Source organism: Charadrius vociferus, unplaced genomic scaffold (assembly GCF_000708025.1).
Source record: "Charadrius vociferus isolate BGI_N301 unplaced genomic scaffold, ASM70802v2 scaffold595, whole genome shotgun sequence".
NCBI lineage: Eukaryota > Metazoa > Chordata > Aves > Charadriiformes > Charadriidae > Charadrius > Charadrius vociferus.
Genome location: NW_009648646.1, coordinates 371,482 through 397,078, shown reverse-complemented (window position 1 = coordinate 397,078; position 25,597 = coordinate 371,482). Strand labels below are relative to the sequence as shown.

The 25,597-nt window shown below is 39.1% G+C and overlaps 1 protein-coding gene across 1 annotated transcript in view; it reads right to left on the bottom strand.

Moving 5' to 3' along the window:
• Positions 1 to 25,597, bottom strand: part of KIAA1328 (KIAA1328 ortholog) — a 147,461-nt gene that overhangs the window by 51,673 nt on the left and 70,191 nt on the right. The gene's annotated exons all lie outside the window — the stretch shown is intronic.

Genomic DNA, 25,597 nt, shown 5'->3' with positions numbered 1-25,597 from the left:
AAAGAGTTTTGCTCTCTGCTTGCTAACAACCTCACAGCTTCTGTGGCTTTCTCTTTCCCACCCCAGGCTGATCAGTTACTGAGGTCTGAATGCTGCAGTAAGCCATCGCTTAGGGACCCCTGGAAATTAAGGCTACAGTGGAAACAGCCCAACAGATGACCAACGAAAGAGACATGAAACTGTTGGTTCTTACTCTCCCATCCCCTCAGGCATCACATACAGTGCCGCCCCAATACAGAAGGGAGAGCCTAGAGCCAATTTAACCTAGCTCTCTGGGATGCCAGGCCAGGCCACGGAAGGCTCAAGGACAGAAAGGCTTTACCCTGAGAATCAGCAAGCTGTCTCAAAGACCACGTGAAATCTCTAAAAAAAGATCAAATTTGGGAGATACCTTTAATCTTTGCCACACATTAACCATAAAGGAGACAGAATTGAAAATTAAGCTTTTCCTTCTTCAGTAGCTTACTTTCTGCACTCAGAATATGCCTCTGCTCTAAACTCAGATTTAAACCTGGGGACGTTGTGCTTCAGAAAGTAAAACTAATGTGGAAAAGTTCAAAAAGAACTTTCAACATGCTATCCAATACAACAGTTTTTGCCTCCCAAGTAGAGACAAAAGAGGTAACTCAATAAGCCAGTGGTGAGGGGACTCTAATTAGCTCATTTTCCTGTGAATTTTAGAAGTTCATCTGCATTATTAGGAATTATATCATGTGGTTTCAAGGAATTCCACTAATTTTAAAGTGTATTATTTCATAAAAGCTACAAAAATAATTACATAAATGGGAAGAATTTGAAAATTAGGATCATCTTCCACTTTATAAGGGCAATGAGTGAGCCAGGCTGACTGCTTATAAAAGAGAGACCTAAAAAATTAGTAACATTTTTAGAAAGAAAGTTCAAATTAATTTTTTTTGTTTGGGTTGTGGGGGTTTTTGGTGGGTTTTGTTGTTTGTTTTTTTTTTAACCTTCAGATTACAAAACCCACAGAGATGTATTTTGCTTGTGTTTTTCCAGCAGTGGAAACTCTCTGGAACTGGAGCATGGCCAAAACCCTCCATTCGCACAAGACTTGATCTCAGCAATGGAAGCCTTCCTACAGTCACATTTTGAAGGTAACTTTCAAAGTCCTTCCTACATTACAAATATACTAAATGCACCAAAATATAATTTTCACTAAATAAAATTACATTCATCAAATCTTCAACTTATTATCCCACATTCTCTTTTGGAACAGACATGTCAATAGAGCAACATCGTCAATCAAGCTGATAGATTTTGAGGGAATCCACAATGAATCTACCCTGCAATAAATTGGCTTGTGTAATTTAAAAACTCATATCTTAATATTAGAAGAAAAATTATTATTTTGATCTATTCCTCCTCCCCTTAAAGCACCTTGGGCAAGGGCTAAGCATTAAAAATAACCAACAGCTGTATTACAGCAATCAAACCTAAATAAAAATGACTGATCAATCCAGATGAGAAAATATAAAAGACATCATTCCATATAAAATACACACAAAGATTTTAACTCGAAAGTTTTCAACTATGTCAAATGTGTCGCAGTAATTAAACAAGCAGACAGGGTGCCAAAATGGTAGGTAGTTAGAACACCCACATCTTCCCTCTTTTCGATCTTTCTTTCTAGATTACCAAAGCATTTAAAATTGTATCCTTTTACAAACACTGTTCTATTAGGGTACTTAGCAAGAGCACCATAGGAAATGATGACCCAGAAACTGGTATGTGGATTTCTCTGCTGGTGTCTACAGCACCACAAGAAGAGAACCCAGGATCCTCTCTGCCCTCCTTTCATTAGGCAGGAATTTGCAACTCCTTTTCAGAAACTATTCCCATTACGCTTCCTCCTCAATGCATGTTGAGGATGAATGTTGTACTGCATCTCAGACTCCTATCAGCTCATTTTAAAAGTGTGTTTCCCTCCATGAAAGGGTTGTGCCTAAAAATGCAGTTGCCATTTAAAAATATCATAATTCACAACAATTTGATCAAATGGCACTGAGCAATTGTTTAGCTCAAATTATAAACAGAGGAGAAGGCTCACCAAGAGACTGTTTCTGCCGGCCATATAAAACACATGTCTGGCATTAAAGCAACTTCGCACATTTGAAAGGTGCTGAGGAGATGAGTGCTCTCAGCTTTCGCCAATTTCAAAGAGGCAAGAACACTCGGCATCAGCAGTATTAGTTGAAGCCCATGTCAAATCACTTTATCAGAATAAGTATTTAAACATGTAAAGTAAGCTACAAATATAACTGAAAACAGCAATGTGCGTAGAACAGAATGAAAAGGGTGAGTCTCCCAAGGCAGAGGATCACCTGCAAAGGAACAGTAAATCACCCTTCCAAGGGCTAACCAAGAAGTGCTTCAGAAGAATCCCAAGCCAGTATTCCCTTACACATGAAGGCACAGAAACCTGTCTCTAACCCTTCTGATACTGTAAGATCACCCTAAGAAGTTTCCTCAAAGTAACTTTTAGACTACATCTATCATTCTGTTCAAATCAATTCTCTTCAATGCATCGCACTAAGGAAGTCTGGCTGAGATACGGCTAGCATCAATGACAGCACCATGAAAAGTGAAAAATTACCTCTAAAAGGCTTTGAGAAGAAAATGCTCAACACTGTATTTCATATCACTGAGCCTGAAAGAGAGCATGCTGCTCTATAATGCTCTTTCAAAGTCCTACCATTGAAAAAAATTAAGATGTATCAATGATAGACAGTAATTTACAACACCAGTGAGCTGGTTAAAAGACAAACACTTCAGAAGAGAAACGTCATAGTATGCACTAACAGGTTAACACTAAATAATAGGCAACAGTTATACAGGATACTAAAAATGGGTGTAATATGATGAAACAGGAAATAAGGACTATAAAAATGCTGTCCGATAGCAAACCACAAAAAATTCTTCCATGGGAAGCAATGGAAGCCACCTTTCATGCTATTTAGGCTGGACAAAAATTTTTTAAAAAATGACCTGGAAGGAGAAGAGTCCTGCAGTGGGAGCAAGGAGGGGAAGATTAAAAGGTTTGGTTACACACATAGATTAAGAATGCAAAGATTAGATGAATTACCAAAAGTAAAACGAAATCTGGGAGTAGCCCAGAAAATTGGGAGTGGGGACAGACAAGGAAAAAAACACCTCTAAATTTTCTGATTTTTATATCACTTCTCCAATTTGATGAAAGAAAGCAACCACCTCCAAGTAGAATTAGCAACCGCACAGATGAAATAAATATGGATTCAAAGTGGAACATTTAATAAGAAAAGAAAGTCTTTCTCTTTCCTGCAAATGGAGGATGATGACGATTCAAATGAAAAAAAACATAGCAAACAATATTCGTAATATACGGTTTCTGCAGGCTACAGAAATCATTTCGAGGTGCTGTATACTGCAGAGTTTTATGACATTTTTTGGCTGAGTTCATGATTAGGAGATTACATAAGCTGTTTATTACTTTCTGCAGCCTATGGAGCGCAAAAAATGAACCGGTCATTTAATTTACACTAAATTTGTACCAGATAGCAGAAAAAAGCAAAGCAACTCACTGAAGACAGAGCAAGCATTAAAATGCTGCGACTGAGAAAACAGCACCGTTTTGCAATATTGTGTTGTATAGAGAAAAGAAATAGTTTGATAAAAAACAATCAGTATAAAGAAGCTCTTGAACTCTGCCTGGACCCATGGATTAATGCCTAGCAACAGAAATGTCCGTGTGTGTATTCACATGCACACACGCATACGCATAGCAGTTCTGGATGGACAAGGGAAGAGCTTGGGAACAACATGGGCAAAGGGAGGAAAAGAATGGCAATCCAGTTTTCATGTTTCCCCAAAGTCTCAACTAGAACTAATCAAAATGAATTCATCTGAATGTCTGTGATGGCCAAAAATTTAGTCACACACAGTCTGGCTGTCCAAATGAATGGTGAGGAAAGGGCTCACATCAATCAGCTTCATCTAAGAAGATTGGCACAACTTCAATAGGGATTGACAGAGTTCAGTGCCTGCCAGATTGATGAGCCAAGCACCAAGCTGAAAATGTTCTGACTATTCATAATGACATTGCAGTCTAGGGCCTTTGATTAATTAATTCAGGAACTAAAGTTTTCAGTTACTGTAAGAAGAACATTTGAGGTAGCCGTCTCTCACCCCTTACAGTATATGAAATCCACATCCCACTGCTCCACGCTCAAGCCTGCACTGGTACCATTGCTGGAATGCCTTTGACTGCTGCTACGCAGGGTCTAACGTACGCTCCAGTTCCTCCCCTCCCTCAATTTACTTTCCTACAAAATAAATAAAACTATGCAAATGTTCAGTGCCTTGCCTTTGAGAGATTTTGCTAAATGAGCCTTCTTCAAGCCACAAAAGAAACATTTGTCTTAATTGTTACTAATAATGTTATCTTTCAGCGTTCTCCAAAAATCTCTGACCAGCAGCAGGGCCCTCGCACAGCACCGCTAGAAATGTTGCTAGGTAGCATTACACATGCAGACAATTAATAGCTTAAAAAAAGAAGGTTGATCATTTTATTGCATTATTTTTCAGACAGAAGAAAATTCATTTTCATTAAGATAAAACCTTTCCACTCATTCTCCACCCAAAATCTGGTTAGAAGGCGGCAAGGTGTTTTCTATATTAATGTATTCCAATTAAACAAAATTGGGTAACACAAATAGGAAACTTGAACGAGTTGCACTGAAGTTAGGGGGCTGCTGCTACACTTTCTTGGGCATGCAGTCAGTCACATCGACTGTGCTTAACAGAAAATTTGAAGGATGCAAGACATTATACAGAGGTCAGACTGAAAAAATTCCCTGTTCTAAGCTCGCCCCAACCTAAGTTATCTCACCAATGTTGGCCATGTATTTGAACAGAGTACCCGACATAGACTCAGTCACAAAGAAGTTACCATTTATTTCTTCCAGTGTATGTCATGTTTCTGTTTTCTGTAGCATGATACTCTACTAAAGCTGCACAGAAAAGCATTTTAAAGGGAAGCAACAACCTTGACATAAACAGCAGAAGTGAAATCCCAGATAAACAGCAGTAAGGAAAAAAACACGATTAAAGTTGGGAGAGGTTATTAAATTACTTTACTTCTCCGGTATACACTTTGCACCCCGCGTGCATTTATTTTTTGAAATGCCACTCGTTCAAAAATAAAGACTCGCATGCTTCTTGCTGGAACAAAGTCAATCGTCAACAAGACTGAGGCCCATGTAAAAGGAGAAATTTAGCTAGAGTCATAACTGTGTTGCTTTGATATGAAAGTGAAAAGCCATTTCCTTTCTTTTCATGGCCTCTTAAACAGTCTTTTTGCTTTAGAGTAAGTCTCACCTGGAAGAAGACCATAAGCCCCAAAGCACAGAGGATTCACAATGCAGCGGGATGAAGGACCCCTACAGGCCACACAGAATGAACGCCTAATGGAAATACACCTGGCAACAGAGGATGCAACACAATCACTGCATTCACAAATTACACGGTTCTCTGAATTACAATTTATTTGTAAGGGACACACAAAGACTACGAGGCCTATTATAATCCAAAAGGCATATATATGGGCTTGTGGCTATTCACAGCTTTCAATTTAGATTTAGAAAGTTTCAGTTTCGCTTCTGTTGTGAATAAAATATTCACAACATATAGAGACTATTTTCTTCTCCTTAACACTGGGAAGTATGACCTTTAGGACATTCTGACTTAGTTCAAGTGATCTGGCTGCATTTCTCCCTTCCCTCATTCCTTCCCAATTGAAGGTTAGGTAATTCATCTTCATCTGCAAAGCCTAGGGAAGCCTACAGGTAGGAAACAGCATACTAATCTATTACAAAGCAGCAACAGGTAAAGACCTACTTATTTCCTCTTAAATACATACTACTCCAATACAAGTGGCCTGCAGTAGGTTCGTGTAGGAAATAAGAGGCTTTGCAATGCCAGTACTTAATTCTGAAATCAACTTTAAAAAAAATAGTAAATCAGAGCAACTGTTACTCGAAAGCAGAAGGAGATGCACAAGACACTCAAGAAAACAAAAAGACAGCTAATTTAAACTGAGTTATTCAGATCGAGCAAGTCTGGAGGCAAATAAGACCATCAATGACTGAAGAAAAGTTGTCCCATCAAAAACGTCTATACACAAACATGTATTAGTTTCATTTTGACCATACACAGGGTGACACCTTCTATTAAACTGCTAACAGTTGACATGGAGAGGAGACTGAAAATCTTTACTCCCTTCTTCTGCACTGCTGTCACTGCTGTGCACTTCAGCCTCCCTGGCGCTTGGCACAGTCACCTCTATGAAAGCTACAGAGGTACTGCAAATTGACTAACAAGATTAGCAAATCTGCGCTTGACTTGTTCAATAAGGTGTTGATGCATGCAGATATATTTGCCGAAATTACTTCATCCAAGAGGCATCGAATCTCACCGGAGACCCTTCTATTTTCAGTCCCTAATCCCTAAACCTTTCTAACCTGCATACGACAAAAAAAAGGAGCTGAAAAGGAAGGAGAGGAGATAATGATGCCCGCCGCGAAGGCAGCCGATCAGGCAGTGCCTCCCCCAGCCCCTGCACACACAATCAGCGCCAGCTGTAGGCCAATTAAACCCAGCCGCTCACAGGTGTTCGCAGAAATGACGAACACAAAAGAAATTCGCACTTCAGAACTGCAATATTTAAAAGCTTTGAGGTGGAACCAAGAAAGATAAAAGCCCGAATTAAGTTTATTGCCACCTTGTGCTTCACTCTAATGCAGGTTTGAACAGGGCCTCCCGTTGGTATTAAAAGTTGGATGAACATCTGCATTTAAAATACAGGAAACCAAGCACGTGAAGTGCTTTTAAAACGCCAGTTGCCACAGTAGACAGGGGGCTTTAGTATATGTTCATTTATTATTATAGTTGTATGGCAATATGGTAAAATATATTTGCCAAGTGGGCAATACAAGCTCGACTCTAAGTCAACATAATATGCTAGATTGCTTAGATTTTCATAAATATTTTTGATGCTTATTTTCTCTAAACGTAACTCTCATTTCCCAAAATAACAATTTCTTTAATTTTTAATGAGAACAAAACCATGGTAAGATCTTATCATGCTCTCTTACGTTCAGATTAAAAACCACAAGAGGGGAGAAAAAGGAAAAGAGAGGCAGCCCTGTGAAAACTCTGCACGTTCTCTTAAGTGGTCAAATGACAGGAACTATCCAGTAAGTGAATTCTTTCCTTCTCTCCACAGAGCGGCAAACAAAGTCTCTGTAAAATGAATTTCTCTTTATGGTCCTATACCAAAAATATGTATACAAATTAACATCCAAATGTCTTTAATTCCCATGATATGTCTATTAAGCAGCAATTCTCCATAAGGCTGTTTAGCTATCCAAACAGCAGCCTAAAATTATTATCTCTATAAGCTTTCCATAACTTATCACTCAGTTCCTATGAAAAGCCATTAATTTTGGCCTCTCTCTATCTTGGTCTCACAGGAAATATTCTGCAAAGGGATGTAATAAAAATGTGATTTCTGCCATCATTTCATTAAAATTCCCTGTTAAATTTCTATCTGAACAGTGTACATAATATAAAAAAAACTCAGGGCTCTTATTAATGGTGCTGTTCCTTATGATACAGACTTTAAAAAATAATGAAGACCATTTCTTACTTGTAAGAATATTGTTCATTTTTCATTCCTATTAAAATTTAATCTGGAAGTTGTTTAAAAATGTTTAAGTTTCATTACATTTCAACATCTTAAGAAGGGGAAAGAGCTAGCGAGTTCATGAGCAGGAATACTGTCACTCATCTGTCCTTTCACGGATATCTCAACACTAAATCACTCAACCTATCTATGATTCAAGATATCCATTTGCAACATTTTAATACTTACCCATCTTATGGAAGTGCTGTGAGACAGTGTTTTCTGAAGAGATGAACCTCCACGGGTAGAGGATGATAGAGAAGAGAGGAGCACATTACTTCCTCTGCTTAACAGTATCTTTGAAGTTTTGGGAGGGGGTTTTTGGAGGTTTTGGTTGGAGTTGGGGTTTTTAGTGTGGGGTTTGCTGTTTTGATTTGGGTTCAGGAGGAGTGGGCAGCGGGTACTTTTGCAGGATTTAAGCAAGCTGAAATCAATGCAGAAAATTGTGGTCAATACACCATAAAAAACACATTAAAATGCTACCGAGTCTTCAATATGAGAGCATTGTTAGCAACCACTCTACTGAGATGCAAAGCAGAATTGCGTTTCTGAAGCTGGAGAGCCAAGTTGTGTAGAAGCATAGCCTGGTTCTCAAATGTGGAAACCAGGCAGTTCCCCCCACAGCCTTTCACAGCAACACCAGCTTATTTCACATTTTAAGAGCTTTTTAGATGGTATTAGTGGTCTAACTTCAAAACAGTCTTCTCTCTGCTTCCCTTACCCCCAAATTCTCAGTGGTGAGACAAAGGTCCTCACACGTACCATGGAGTCCCACCTACCTCGCTGCAAGGGCACATCGCGCAGGGCACATTCCTGCACTCCCTTCAGTAGCGCTCAACACACTGAAGTCAAGAGAATTAGACATTTCATGGCAACACTGAGTTAAACGAACTGACAGTAACCCACCAAGAAAACTAAAATTAAACTATCAGAACTAGGACATGCCTCCTCTACAAACATTGTACTTAAGCACTTTCTACAATCAGGTCTTTTATTCAGGGGTCTAATTTTAGACATCTAAGTATAAAAATTCTGGCCCATACGTTTAATGGAAGCGCGCGACTGCCAAGCTGAGAATGTTAAATCTAATTTTAGTTTTTCTTTGCGTACTTGTTTTTTTCACACAATTTCTGCAACTGAATAGAAAAATATCTGTGATATTTTCTGGACCATATTCACAATATTCATTTTAGTCATTGCATTTTGAGTAGTTTTAAAGCCTACTCCAATGAATTGGAGCTTTTTCATTATTCCCAGTGAGACCAAAATTTCATTCTCTACAATCAAAGTACTTTCTGGTAAATTTTTTTAGTCCTGAAAATATTTCTATTAAAATTAATGTTAATACATTGTGACCTGCACACATCCTAAATTAGAAACTTAAACTTCCCTGAAAGACTTCCTTTTAGATCTTTTCATGCAATTATCATCCAGCTATTGTGCTACAGGCACATTTTTGAATTTTCTTCCTCACGTAGATGGTTTCATAACAGGGATATATTGATTTAAACTAGTTTCATTACTACTAATGCTCTGCTAAATTTTAAAGACAACGCAATATTGAATAGAATAATGTGTTCTATTAATAAGCATACTATTGAAATGCTGAGCAGATTTATTGCATTTGGATGTTCAAATAAACACGAAGATCATTTTCTATAAATCATCTCCTGCCTCAAAAATTGACGGAAATGGGATTTGATTTTTTTTAAAAAAGTAATAAAAACAATGAAAACTAGTTTGAAAAATTAACCAATGGATTTTAATCAAAAAAGTATTCTCTAATCAGACATGTTTGGGGCTTGTTTAAAGCAGTACTTATTACCAGAGGTACAAAGGACCTTTAAAGGCACTGGTTGTAGCAACGCTTGGAGGAAAGAAGTTTAAAAAGAGATTCAAGCTCTGTTTGGTAAATGAAATAAAGCAGAGATGGCAAACTTTAAGTCCAGACTGCACAGAGCTTGGCTCCTGCACGCATACTTAAGCTGGCTCGGGAACCAGGAGCTAAGTATCCATGTCAGTGCGGTATCTGCTTGAGCCTGCTAATTAAGCTTGCTGAGAAGAACTAATTACTGATGCAGCTCTACTGCTTCTGGGAGCCGAGCTAATACCACGATGCGGTACAACATATCAGCCCATTTGGAGCAGGCTCAGGTACCTGACCAAAGCAGGGCACAAGCATGCCCTAAAGTAAATCATTCCTGATATCAAACAACAAATAAAGATTCTGTTTCTTCAGCAGTGACCCCGCATGTGATCTCCCATAGGCCCCCTCCTCTGTGCCTCATCTGCCACATACAGAAAACACTCTCGCAAGAGTGCCTGAGCAGGGAAGGACTTACTGGAAGACAGGAAAATAAGCACCTTCTGATTGCTAGTGTAACTGCAAATGAGGGTTTGCACACACTGAAATCTTCTTCATTAACTCTGCAACAAAGCATCCTCATTTCCTGAGTTTTTGATTGCCGCAAATACCGTACTAAGCGCTCAGGTTAAAAAAGAATGCTTTAAGCCATTTTCCAGCACAGATTTCAGCAGCTGTAAAACATTCGCTTCCTATCTTACTCTAACAGTTCTCCATAAGAATACTGCTAAAATTACATGGGAATCCAAGCTGAGGGAAAAAAGCAAGATTGTAATCAGAATAGCAAGCCCTGCTAGGGCTAACAACAACTGCTGGTTACTACCACTAGAAGATAATAGCGAGGCAGGCACAGCGTGCTGCTGTGCGCTCAGCAAGCACATATGGCAATATGCTTCTGTGGTCACCCTGTCTTTCCATCTCTGCTATCATCACTACATATTTTCTTCCCTTTCTCTGCTGCCTGTACCCCAAACTGTAAGCTTTACAGGACAGGAACTGTGTTTTATGTACATGTGCAGCATCTGCCTAAATGACTCCAAGATTGACGACTGTGGTCCTTCCATTTCCCAGCATCTCTGCAGGGACACAAACTAGAAAATCTCTGAATCTTGTTCCTAGTTTATTTCAGCAGTTCACAAACCCTGGCAGTTCGCTCAGTAGTTTGTACATATTTCCAGGCCCAGGACTCTGTCACCTAGAACGGCACCATGCTTAGCAGCAGAACGCCACCGGCTCCTTTGCCAAAAGTGCTAGATGTCACTGCCTGACTGCCTACTACAGAGCCTATATGCTCTGTGCAAGCATCAAGCTGTGCTTCTGCAAAATCGCAGCGTGGGCCAGAAGTCTCTATCTGCCTTTAATATTCATGCTATACCTGAAAGAATGGAGCTTGGGTTTCTAAGCACTAGCACAATACAAACAACTACAATAATTTTTTACAACCTGCCATTTTTGCTTGCACACGCTGTATGGCCTACAAAAGGTTATGCATATAAAATTGTTAGGTTACGGTTATTATCTTGTTAGAAAGAGCATTTTAAGAGTGTTTGAGGAATGAGAGAACTTCTTTTTATTAATATTTCAATAAAACTATGAGTGTGTAGTACTTGTTTCTGATGTAGGAAAAACTCATTTCAGCTCAGTAATCCAGCATAACTACATCCTCAAATCCCAACATATCCCCAAAATATTAAAGACATAAAATTGGGCCATGGTCAAACTCTAACCCAAACTTTACTACTTCAGCAGAGATCTACCACTGCCTAAACACGCTCTCTGATTACAGCTACGTGGAAATCTCTGCCTGTCAGGTATTAAATCTTTATAATCCCAATACTGATTAAGTGTATTTTAAAATGTTCCTAACAATTATTGTCACTATGGAGGACCTCTCACTGACCTGTGCTGCAAACTTTCTACTGTTCTTCCAATCATTTTAGTCCCTAACCACATCCCCTCTACCGTCTACCACAAAAGCATAAAAGCCTTTTTTTTTTTTTTTTTTTTAAACACCCTCATCTTCGATGGGCAGCTGAACTTGGCAAACTCATGACACCCACTGTGTAGGGAAGGCATATACTCACCCTTACTTACAAAGTAAATGTCTGAATTTCTTCCAAGTTTGAGAGAAATATCAACTCTGGATCTCCACAAAGCCCTCTTACCAACATTACAAGCACTTACAGATAATCTTCACGATGCTTATCAGAGAAGATTACCCTCTCAAGAAACAATAAACTGGATGAGTTCTTCTCCTGTGAGTTTCTACAGAGATAGCATTATCATAGTCCACAAATATCATCAACAGAGCACGGCTACATCATGTCCCTGTTCCTCTGCTTGAACACATCTCCTGTCTCCACCCTTTGTATTTTTCTCATTCTGGTCTTACACTCTCATTTTCCCAATTTACTGTTAATCTCCAGATAATGACTTCTGTAACAAACAAGTTACAACGAGTGCTCTAGGTAAACATTATGTAAATGTTAGAGGTCTTCTGCTTATCGTCAATCATTCTCTATCTATATTGGCTTATTGAGTAAATTATTTGCCAACTACTATTAGCCCTCTTTTCACTTAGGTCCTAAAACAAGCTTTAAAAATTAAGTTAATAAAAGAAATGAGGATTAAGCACATCAGCTCTCACTGTACTGAGTCTTTACCAAGTCAGTCAAGATTATTCCATGCGCTCTTCTTTAAGGAGGACACCCCTCTCAGCCGCCATGCTTCAGGATTACTTCCCCTGTTCCTACCCTCTCTGAACAACTGACTGGAACAATGATGGAGTGGGCCTGACCACGTACTCATTGGTCGTTAGCTCACTACCCAGCCAGCACGACTACCTGCTGCTAATACTTTGATTTCCATGAACAGGCACAATTCAGGCACATTACTGCACAATCAGTGTGTTGAGATGCGAAACCTTGGGACCTCACTTGAGGTTCTTGGGCTTATTTCTGACCAAAAAGGAAGACCAACATTCAAAAGCAGCAATCTGAGGAGACTAACAACCCCACTAGCATTTAAATGGTTTACCATTTTGCATAATAATTTCTTATGGCTATTTTATTTCTCATAAGTAGAAAAAAATTAGCTGACTTGATTCACTGCTCTTAGTCCAGCACAACCGTGCTTATTTCAATAGAGGGCTTTGGTGCAAAGGAGTAATGCCATTATCAATCATGACAATGCTTTTTTTGTTTTGTTTTCATGCACAGAACTTGAAAAGCTTTACAAGCGTTGGCGGGAAGCACTGTTAACCTCATCATACAAATAGTGAACTTAGGCAAAGAACGCTGAAGTAATTATCCAGAGGTCACAGAGTGAGTCAGTAGTAGATGCGGGACAAGAAGCCACTTACATTCACTCCCAAATTCTCTAATGGAGCATCCCCCCCTTACTGCAATGAAGTCCTAAGTGTAAATCAATAATTGAGGTCACTGAAAACCTTCTGCATGCGGGCTGTAGTGAAGTCACCCTCTAGGAAAGCACTGACAAAAAGGAAGGTGCTTAATGAATTTTTCAGTGGTCCTTACATAAGGATACAGCATTCCAGGAGGGGGCGAGAGGAAAGGACGCTTGCTCAGGAAGCCCTGTAACAGGGCTGCAGTGACAAATCATTACTCCCAGAACACTGCTCAAGGAAATGTAATGCTGCCATTTTCCAAATGCTGGGTTATAAAACCTTTCACACATACAATATTTAAAACCATGAATTACCTTCAAGAATGTATCCAAACATCTAACAGTATCAAGTCATGCTAACAGTTATCTGTTTATAGGTCAGAAGGCCAGTAAATTATTGCAATGGAAAATAGTAAAGCCTGCATTGTATCTGGTTGTGCTGCTTAACAGGTGATAGTGAAAAGCAGGTGATGCATGGAAGCTTCAAGTTTTTATAGCTCCTGCCTCAATCTGTATTCACTTATATAAAGATGTCACATTTTTAAACATTTAAAAGTCAAATTGTCTGGAGAATAGATTCGTATAAAATTTATTTTCAGAAACAGATATTTAGCCTACTGCTATCAGAGTTGATTGCTCTTATGTATAAGCTTTATTCAAGTTTCTACAGGTTTGAAAATACAAAGACTGACATTTCAGATCCCATACTCAAGTGTGTCATTAACCAGAAATTGAAATGGGAACATTTCCACTTTCTCAGAAATACTCAGTTTGTTAGGGTGATAACTGCACTAACTGCTTTTGAGTTTTTGTGAAGCTACTAAATATGACTCTACTTCAACACAGACAAGAAGGAGGAGTCACAATGGCAAAAGAAAAATCCTGAATTGGTGCCTTACCCAGCACAATATGCCTCAAGAATTGAATAGTTTCAAAGCTCTGCCAAAATAGCTATTTGTAAGTGGCTAATGGCAAAAATGTTTTATTCTGTTTATGTCAAAGACATGTTTGTCAGGCGCTGGACAGCCAGACAAATCAGGGTCTAATTAGTTCAGTCAATTCCCTCAGTTTTATTCTTTCCGTCTACATGGAGTTATTAAAGCATCAGAAATAAAACGCTACTGAGACAGCAATAAGGGAAATAAGATGTCAGAACTCTATTAACAATGGCATTTTCAGGAAGCAATGTAAATAGAAAATCAAATTTATGCAAGAAATATATATCGGTAAGTAATACTCAATATAATCATCCTACATTTATCTTTAAAGGAGCTTTCATCTCCAACTGATTAAAAAAAAAAAAAATAAATGCTTCAACACATCGACATCTTGACTTCTTTGGAACAGTGACCATTATTCAGATTCAGATGCCTACTTAGTACAAGAGTTGGTCCCCAACCCAAATAGTACAGTTGTACAAATAACAGTATGTGAGTAATTATTTATTCCACCCTTGACATTTAGCCAGCTCAGACAGAACGTGTGACAGTTAAGCAGTTGCAAGATAAAAAGAACCGGAAAATGCCACATTCAACTGAAATGACAGGAAATATTTAGGTAGACAGAATGTAATAAATTTGGCAGACTTATGGGAATTTAATTGCCCCTTTGTGAAAAGGGATAAATACACATAAAAACCATAACTGTGAGGACCAGTTTCTGGGAGGAACAGCTTTCTGTTAAGGGTGTCTAAATCTTCATTACTTGAATATGACCATCACAGAACGGAAATGTTTTCGTCCCACGGCAGTGATGGTCGTGTTGGTGGCAAGAGGTCCCAGCTCTGCCAGTGACCTCTGGCCCCAGAGGGGCTGTCACACATACCAGCAACTTTCTGATCTTACGCAGGCTCACGGTTGCCAGCACAGATAGTGAGATGTTGGCTACTCCAGGCAGCATCTGCCACCCAAATAACTGAACCTCATTTGCTCCCAGAAGACAGCAGCATGTACTTTTTATTTTTCTTGCCCCTACCACTGTGAAATAGCTCATCTACCACGATGGCTGACAAATACCACTTTAGTTCTCACTCAAGTGTCTCAAGTCACCTTGACTGTCAAACCATGATACAGAACAATTCCTTCACTAACACAGAGGAAAAAAAAAAAAAAAGGTGACTTCACCAGCACCTTCACTGGATAAGGTGAGATTTTTCCTGGGCCTTGTTTTAAAAAATGTCCAGCTCCCCATTTTACAGTGCTTCTGAAATTTCAAAACATTTCCATAATACCCTTAAACTCTTTCTTACTAGTTTATTGTAACAGAAATATTCATCTCTTATTTCAATGTATTAACTTTCTCCTATTAGGAAAAAAAGTTAAAAGGGCATAATGAGCATCCCTGCTTTTGCCAGGTCTGTTTGGCAGCCTGCACCCAGAATATAGTTTAGACTCATGGGTCCAAAAGGTTGAAGACAAATTAAAAGGAATACTTATAGTATTTACTAATATTAACACAAGGGATTAGTTCAACATGTAAATAGCACTAATGATATATCTGAAAATCAACAAGCCACACCAAGAAAAACATGATCTTACTTATTGCTTAGGATTGTACACTTTGTGTTTAGTGTTAATCATCTTCGTGATCATGCCATCTAATCATTCATGAAAAAGTAAAAGGAGTATCTTGGTATTTGATAAAATAATGAGGAATTCAGAAAAAATATGCCCAGATTCTTCTAAATTGAATCATCAGCTGGATGTGAGTCACCTTCTGAGATGCCTCACACTTTCACTCTTGCTTTCTACAGAGGGACCCAAGAGTGACTGAGGGTCCTACCATACATATCGTTAGGAAGAAGGAATCAGAAATTAACTTTCTAATATGCTAGCGTTCACTGAGTTACATAGCCTGACTAACAAAGCACTAAAAAAATAAAATCTACAAGTTTTGAAATACTTTTTAAAGAGAAAATCTGTAGTCCTCTACATTTATTTCTATAGCTATAAATAAGTGCGTTGTTACAATAAAAGTACTTTGGATAAACCATTATAATACCGTTACAATGCTTAAAGAAACATATAATAAGAATACATAGGTGTGTGTGTCTATCTAACAGAGGACTCCAGCGTTTTCTTCTTTTGTTTTACTCACATAAGTGAAGACTCTTCATTTCAGATGACATGATCCTTTTTACCTCTGATGAAGAAACACGCCCATGAAATGACTCATATAAGATATGTATCTGCCTTGTGTCACACAACATCGGAGGTTTTTCCCCCCATGTTGAGTACTTGTTCTTTGTAACCCAGCACAGCCAAAAAGACTACCTTTTTATACAAGAATTAACTTATGCACAGAGAAGTCCCAGACGAACTGAGCTCTCCTTTCAGTACCTTATAACTAGACCAACAATTCATCTTTGCATTTACACAGCACTTTAAATTCACTGAGCTTACATGCTCCAACAAACAGTGGGCATCATCTCCTATTTAAAGAGCAGGAAACTAAGCCAGAAAGCAATTAAATAACTTGATGGCAAGACAGTAACAGAACAGAATTAGATCCCAATTCATCTGCTTGCCAGCCCTCACCTACTTGGTAGACCACAGCAGCAATCCCAGAAGCACACTTGTATGCAGAATTCTCAGGGTCAGCACAAGTAATGAAAAATATTAACCCAAACTTCTCATGTCCCTTTAATGACACTCTCACGGATAAAATAAAAAACAAAGGTCTAAATATTTAAAGACCTTTATGCATGTGTGGCCGAGCTCTCATTTCCTCAAGTAAAAAGGAATTTCTCCAGACATACCACTGGCTCTGATTTTACCTGAACCTTCAGAATCTATGCAAGAGACATAAGATAATTGTCAAAAGGCTGACTGAGTTAATCTGTTGATTAACTACAACGTTCAGGTGAAAAATGAATAAATTAAATTTTAAAAGAAATCAAATTGGCACTTATTTCTATGTTAAGATTTAGAAAAAGTAGAAAATAACAGTTTCACAGCCAGAGACAGCTTGCTTACATTTATATCAAATCAAGTGTGAATACTGAATTTGTGCTGGTGTTTCAGCCATAGGTTTGTGTCTTCACTAGGTGCTACATATTGGTTTGAAAAACAAGCGGTTAGTTACAGGTCAGTCTGTCTACACATTCACATGATGGTTGCACATGCTCCCAGGCACACAGAACAGGAGGATTTTCGCATTAGCAGTGTTGGTCAGATACACAGGCAAGTCCTTCCCACATACGGACATGCATGCTGCTGTCTGAGCAGTACTGTGCATCCCATGTCCTCTGCTTCTCTCAGCCTCAAAATCTCTAGGGACTCCAAGGCAGCGTACCCACACCTAATGCAAAAGTTACAGATCAAAGTAACTCTTCTGTCTCCGTCAGCCCCGTGCCTGAATGTACACATTCATTACAAGGCATACTATCGAATACTCCAAAACCACAAATCATGAGGAGTCCCAGAGTGCCTAACTGCATGAGCACTAAAGAATAAGTATCCAAAAGGAAGAGTTGTGCTAAGAAGCTGTATTTACAGTGGAGTGTTGTGCTTTATGTGATGAATCCGGAGAAGAAGAGGTCTCCACAGCTGTCACTTGAAATCCAGAAGAGTGACCACAGTTGCCCACAGGCTGTTTTTTACCTGTGCAGTCTCATGAGCTCATTTAATGAGACAAGTACTCTATTAAAATTTTCAGTCTCATTTTCTGTAACCATGAACATAAATGGTTCCTGACTTGAATGATGTTCTTGATATGACTGTAAAATCTTTGCTGCTGAGGTTTAAAGGTAACATTAGCCTGCAAGAGTGGGTCCTTCACCTAGCGGTAGAAGACACCAAGGTCCTTACTTCTTTGTGAAAAGTCCTCTGGCTGAAGTTTTAGAGCAGAGACATTCATCAGATGTACTGTAAACTGACAGTCTTGAACTTAGGTACTGACGTTCATGACCAAGCTCCAGAGAGTAAGAGAAGTTTTTGAAGTTACACACCAGAAAACAGAAGACATCTTGAAAATTTGTTTGTCCTGCTCCAGCCAACAGGATTGCTTCTTCTTACAGAGAGGGGAATAGATGAGGTAAGACTTAATGTGGAATTAAATACATCTATGACAGATTGACGAGAAATGACTTTATTTCAAGGCACAGACCAACCTCAAGGTAATCCAGACTTCCGAGACAGGTCAGAGGATATGATTTTCTTTCCCCTACTGTAAATCTTAAGAAGTAGCTCAGCCAGCCCGAGAAACCACGTGGTTAGCTTTGACTACTTTGGTTTCAGATCAACATTTTTCATGCATAGACCAGAGAAACTCATGTATCCCTGTTTGTGTTGATGGTACTATGAATCATCATTGGCACATGACAGTCCTGAATGTCTGCATGGTCTGTTTCTACCCACGTCCGAAGCTCTGAAATCATAAGAGCAAATTTCCAAAATGAAGAAAAGTGTGTATTACCATACATCTGAAAGTGGGACATTTCGGGCATTTTCTGGCATCTGCCGTGAATAGATGGCAACAAAAAATTGTTATGCAGTGATATTTAATGCATTCACTGGATCAGAGACAGGTAACCAGGCTGTTCTAAACCACAATCACATGCAATGTGTATACAGTCTTGCAATAAATGCCGTACATGCACAATCTGTGCCGATGCCACCTCACCAGATATATTCTGCTTATATAGGGAAACAAGTCCAGCAATCTCAAGAACTGTACAAATTTGTCCTATGGTGGATAAAATTCCAGAAGGAGAGTCCTTATAAACTTCAAATGGCACACTGTGCATCAGAAAAACTTTAAGTTTGTACTCTTTGCAGCTCAAAATGAAAAACTCAAGCTAAATCTGAGGGTATTCAGAACTAGCTCGGAGAGATATTTCTGCAGGCAATCATCCTGGTACAGACAGATAACGAATTCCCACCTTCTTAGCTGAAATAAAATTACAGCCCTGGCTCTCATGAAAAATCTTTCTGCCATACAAAGACCAACCTGTAGTGCCCTGAGCTGATAATCACGTGGCTTCCATTAAATAAAGACACTTCTAATTAAACAACCTGAACAACACATAAAAATGTTTGCTTTGCAGGCAAGAGATGGTAAGCAATTTATCTTCCAATATAATAATCCCTAATATCAGGCTATCTGGAATTTAAAGTGATGAATAAAGGTATTTAGGTTATGAAGTCCTAGATTAGTCTACAGCTTCTGTTCGTTTCAATAGCAAGAAATAGCAACTCTAATTGTTTCCACTTTAAGAAATGAGGGTCCAGTTGTTGGACTATTGCTACTGGCCTAGAAGCATTTTCACTTTTTACCAAAACAGGTTCTTACAGCATGATCTCTCTCAAATAGGGCTGGCGAAGAGAGAATACAGAATAGAGTCACAGAAAAAAAATCAGGTTGGGACATAACTCTGCTAGTTATCTGGTCCAAACCTTCAAATTACAGAATCAGAATCACAGAATTTTCAGAGTTGGAAGGGACCTCTAGAGATCATCTAGTCCAACTCCCCTGCTAAAGCGGGATTGTCTAGAGCACATTACTCAGGACTGCATCCAGGCGGGTTTTGAAAATCTCCAGAGAAGACATTACATTAGGTTGCATGTCCAATTAGACTTTGAAAGTCTCCAGCACTGGTTTTCAACAAGTCAGGAACTTCAGGAAAGTAATCTTGATCACAACATACAGGACCTGCCACACTTAGAGGAATCCAAGAAATCTGTTACCAGGATATGGTGAATCAAGGAGGATGGAAGTACACAAGGAACTCAACTTTTTAAAAAGGCCACAGACAGCAGCACCAAAGGGCTTATGCACAGGTCAAATGGACTATAGAACCAAAAGTGCCAGCATATGGGTAGGCAGCTGGGATGTTTGCACTCCTAATAGTTGTCGGGTAAACAGGTAACTCCACAAAGTGAAGGGCAGAACAGGTTTTCTTAGAATCATAGAGCAGTTTGGGTTGGAAGGGACCTTTAAAGGTCATCTAGTCCATTCTCCCGTGAGCAGGGACATCTTCAACTAGATCTGGTAGCTCAGAGCCCCCTCCAACCTGACCTTGAATGTTTCCAGGGATGAGGCCACCTCTTTGGGAAACCTGTTGCAGTGTTTCACCACCCTCATGGTAAAAAATTTCTTCCTTATATCAGTCTTACATCTTCCTCAAGACCTGTAGCTTAATACAAAATCTTTGCCTGCAAGCACAGTCTTGTGAAGCCTTGCATTCATTGAAGAAGCCTTACTCTCACTTCAAAGGGAGACTGAGAGGATGCTGGTGAGCACGGTCACAATGGTCTCTCCCAAGAGCCACTGTGGGGGTTATACTGAAGAAATTGCAATATCTGATCTAAGAGTTTGAAAAGTGCTTCTCATGGACAGGCAGTCCTGCTATGAATGTCTTAAATTTTCATAAAGATGCAGACATACCATTTCACAATAGTAACAGTATCATCAGAAGTCTGCAAGGCCAAGAGAATGTTTTGCTGGAAAGGAAGAGAGTGTCTTCTTTCCAGATTCATTCCCCAACAGAAAAATACACACCAGAGATGGGAGTCCACCTAAGGAAAAGATTTCCACTGGAGGGACAGTTTTTAAAGCCAAGTGGATGAAAACTGAAAGAGGCATTTTCAAAGAAAAGAAAAAGAAAATCAAAAGACCCTAAAGAGACCAGAGACAAGGCTGATTAAAGACAATAGAACAAAGAGATGGTGAACTGGCATAGATCTCAGTTAAGCAGTGAACTGCTCACACCTAGCTTAAGCAGTAAGCTAAGAGTGAAGTGCTTATCACCACGAATACAGCATCACTCACAGCATGCAGGTAGACGGGGCTTTTATGCAAGCCAAACGGTTCCACTATGGCACACATTTCCAGAGGATTGAGTGCAGGTGGAGTTCTACTGTGAATGTTAGCAATACGCGGATATTTCAATACTGATGCTTCCTTTTTGCTGAAATATTTATGTCCACCTGCATTACCGTTTGCTGTTAGCATTTTTTAGAAAAGACAGGTAAATTAACTATGACTTAGTAATCTAGAGGTGAAAGGAAAAAACATGATTTTTCTTCATCCTAGTACAAAGTATATATTCCAGACCACCCTAAATTTGAAATAGCATCTCTAATCACTTTGAATGCACATGAAGAAGTACCCAAAGCCTGACATTCTCAGTAGAAAACAGAAAGAATGAGGACAAAAACTTTATCTCCCTTTTACAGATAAGAGAGGCACAGAGAGAGAGATCAAGGGATTTGACAAAAGTAACACAGGTAACGCAAGGCTATTCCCGATATTTACTCATGCTAAAACTCTGTCTCTGTCTGGCCTCGTAAAATTATTCCAATACCCTTGGGTCTACAGTCAAATTAGTTCTTTATTTATTATCCCAGTTCTCGAGTATCTTTCATATGGGCTCATCCATTGTTCCCGTACAGCTGGGTAAACAGACAAAGTCAATTCTATCATGCATAGCATTCAAAACCCTTTGCATATAAGGCTTTTTTTTTTCTTTAGGTAAGCTAAGAATGTGTTTAAAGGTGACCTGTGGTAAAAAAAAAAAAGGAACGGGAAAGTTTGGGGACAATCAGAAAGTAAGGGCTTCTGCAGATTGACTTGTTTCAATATCCTTCTCAACAGAAAAAAATAATAAATAAATAACCAATGTTTGAAGCTTTAGTATGTAATCACCCTTATTAAGGCAATAAATGACAATGATATGGACAAGAATTTTAGTCACTGACATTAAAAGAAAACAAGGCTTTATAGTCCTTGCAAGAAAAGGCTTCCTTTGGACTTTACTGTGAAATGACACCACAACTGTGTCAACAATTTTTAAGATGAACAAGTGATTCAAGAGAAGTAGTAACATTAAAAAAAAAAGTTAAAATATTATCCTCCCCACAAAACTTAATCTTCTTAAGATTTTACAATCTTCTCAAAGCAGACCATGTCTTTCAGTATGCTTGCACAGTGCTTTAGTACACAACAGTTCCTCACTCCTGATGAGGGCCGGGGGGGGAAGAGAACCGAAGCTTAAAACACATACACAACAAGAATCTATGTAAATCAAAGGAATTAGCAGATGTGTTGATAATCTTCCACAAATAAGAAACAGAAGCTGCCAGCTGTACGTGTAAATACAAAGATTAACATTAATAGGCAATGCTGAAACTACAGGTATTATCTATCTTTTAGGTGAAGTAGCTCAAGAATCCCTGTCCTGCAGGAACTCGGACACCTGTCCAGCCATTGTGACTCAAGTCCTGCCCTACACTGCAGAACATCTACAGATTCATCAGCCATAGACTTGCCAAAGTAAACTGGATTCTTGCCACTGTTTGAGATGGTAGTGAAGCAGCAACTATATAACTAGGTCAGATGTGATTACCTAGAACAAGGACAACTTTCTTTACATCTCTTTGTAAAGCTTATGAAAATGGCAGACTGAACATTTGGGAGCTGCAGAAAGAACATCCAAAAATCATTTTTGATACAAGAGGTTTAACTACCTTTTAATATAGATGGTATTTTCTATTAACATCAGGGCAAAAGCCTATTGTTCAGTAGAGCTCTTCGCTTCCTTTTCACAAGAGATATCTCTGAATCTGTCTGAGTCAACTTTAGTGACCACTTTAATATTCACTTTACAGTTAATGTATCTTTTTATGGGTTGGTAAAAGGTAAACCAGTTTCAGTACGGCTTCTAGGTATTGAATTTATTATAAAAAGTTATGTACTTAAAACTCCTATAATGAAACCAGAGGCATCATGCAATATTAACCTAGAGTTAATACTGAGAACGACAGTTTGAATAATTCAATTCATGTCACCTTAAGTATCTTTTCAAATGGAATTAACTTTATCTCACAAAAAAGGAAGCTCCATGTTCCAGTTACTGATTATTGACTCCACGACAGTTCTGTCTTAAATCATCTCGCCACCATCTTCCCAGCAATTTTATTTCACTACTACCAGAATGCTTCTTTAAATTTTGAGGGCTGACTTTTGTTATAAAGAAGCAATATTAGGCAAGAGGAAAACGTGATTTCAGAATTACTGCTACCGTTAGGTGATGCTAAAACAGACAAAAATAAAGGTTAAGACCAAAATAGCTGCATTAGTTCAATACAGCTGCAAGCCAGGGCTGCATTTCGGCCACATGCACACAGCCACTGCAGCCGTTTGCCTCCCATACAACTCCACATCTTTTTGCAACAATGCCATAGATGTTTGGTAACGCTGCAGTTCTCTTGACCTGTTAATTGTCTCATTCTAACACAAAGCCCAGCACTTAAAGACTGAAAGGAGATGCTTTCAAATACCTGTCTCAGCCCAGGGGAAAGTGACAGCTCATGGTCAGCATCATTGTACAGTAAGAATGAGGGAGCCAGACAAGCAAAAAGCAAGTGATGTTAAGATATAGGTGTAGCATTAGAAATGAATCAAAACAAACAAGTAGGAAAAAGATGGGAAAATGAACAGAAACAAGAAAGAACAGCTCATAACAGGCAGAACAAAGAAGTGCCTCGGTACAGAGTGTAACTATGCAGTCCCATGTTTCTGGATCACACAGGAAAAAAATCAGAAAGACATCTTACACTGAGGCACAGATGCCCTGGTAACATCAGCAGTCACCTGAAATAGGAAACACTGATTACCTCTCCTAGACAGTTCACAGAAGTGAAAACTAGGTAGCAAGCTAGTATCTATTGATTTAAAGCCAGACATATCCAGGATTTTCTTAGCCCAGTCAAAAACAAACAATAGGGAAAAAATTCCCAATGATCAGAATTCAGACAAAACTCAGGAAGACTTCCTTTATCCTAGTATTTAAACAGGGTGGCTTTTTTCAAAGTCCCGCTTAAAACAAGAAGAGGCAGAGCATAAAAGCTCCAGCAGGGCAGAGAAAGCTGGCATGGGCAGCACTCAGAGCAGCAGGAAAGTTTTCTGGGGCTGTCTCCCTCCCAGTTTTTACCTCCCCAAAATCCCTCCCTGCTGTGTTCCCCTGTGGCATTCCCCATCGAGGCAGACACCAGAATGAAAGCCCTATGCCTGCCTGAACTTCTGTGTTAGGACAACACTTGAAACAGAATAAAAAGAAACCAACTACCACCCTAGGAGGTCGCAGTTCAGGTATCAAGGCAAGAGACAAAAAGACAGTAATAAAAAACATGTGTGAAGGTAACAAAACAGTCCAACAAGAAGCAGCCCAGTGACTTTTCTTCAATTTTGATAGCTATCGTATGAAGGAGCATGTTAGGGAAGAAACCAACATAATGAGACAATCCAGCAAATCCCTCCACAGTTTCTGAGCTGTGAGGAGAAACGTAGCATGAAGTGCTTATTTGGAAAATAAATAGCAATTTATAAAGCCAAATGCATTCAAGATATAAACAGTTCTATGCCTACCAGGACAGCATAGAAAGAGCAAATTGAAGAGGAAGGCTAGAAACATTAGAAATATTTCTCAAGCTATAAGAAAAACAATTGAAACATGCTTTGACAGGCTTTTAGCTATGCCTACAAAGCTCTGCACAGTGCAGGAGGGCTAGGGTAATTTCAGACCTTCTAGGCTGGAGCTGTAGACTAGGTAACCATAAATGAAATGTTAAGGCAAACCTCAATATAATATCTGAATTTGCATTTGTGGACAGAAGTACCTCTAAGTATAGACAAAAGAAATAACATGATCAAAGATAGGCTTGATAGAACTTTGAACAAGGAATCAGAAAACAAGTTCAGAGAAGTCTCTGTCTACATATTGATAGTGATTAGGAAGGCAGAAGAACAAGAGGAGATGAAGGTGGACTGCTGTACCATCAGATGCCGATTTGACAGTTAATGGCCTGAAGGTTTCATATTACCTGCTTCTACACTTTAGCACTGTAGATGTGATTACACCAGACACCTTTATACTAGGTGCTAACCTAGTACAAGATATGTATATTTAAAGTTGAAAGGCATAAGGTGAAAGCTTAAGCACCACAAAACCTGAGAGAAGTATTGGCATCATCCCAAACACAGCTGCCACAGACTGCATGTTGGGCTACATGGGCTCCTCCAGACTGCTTTCCACAGAAATCCCCACCGAGTTGCTTAACACAGGCAAGAACATAGGCATCATACATTCTCAGAGCAAAAGGTTCTTGCGTTGAACTCAATGCCATCACAAAATGGATGTCAGATAAAGTATAAAAGAACAGAAATGAAATGTTTATAAAGGCTAAAAACCTGACAAACACCTCAATGTCCAACAACATGTTCAAAAAAAACCCAACAAACCACACACACACAAAAAAAACCCCCACCCAAAACATCAGCAGGATGTAAAACGATTCTTGAAGATGATGAAGTCAGAAGTATTGCTACCTGCTTCCTGAACAGCATTAAAAATGCACCCCTTCCTTCACAGGCTCCTGAGATGAAGGATCTGAGAAGCCAGAATCAGGCCACCTTCTGGATACTCAGTGCTGGTAACTTTACTTCTAGCCCTATTATAAGCCTTTAAGACTCTTCCAGCAACACAAAGGATCAAGGGCCCAACTTATAAAAAAAGACATAGTCTTAGCTAGGGTAGACTCTGGACATCTGCAGATAGAAGCTGCTGGAAGAGAACAGCAGGTATGAACATT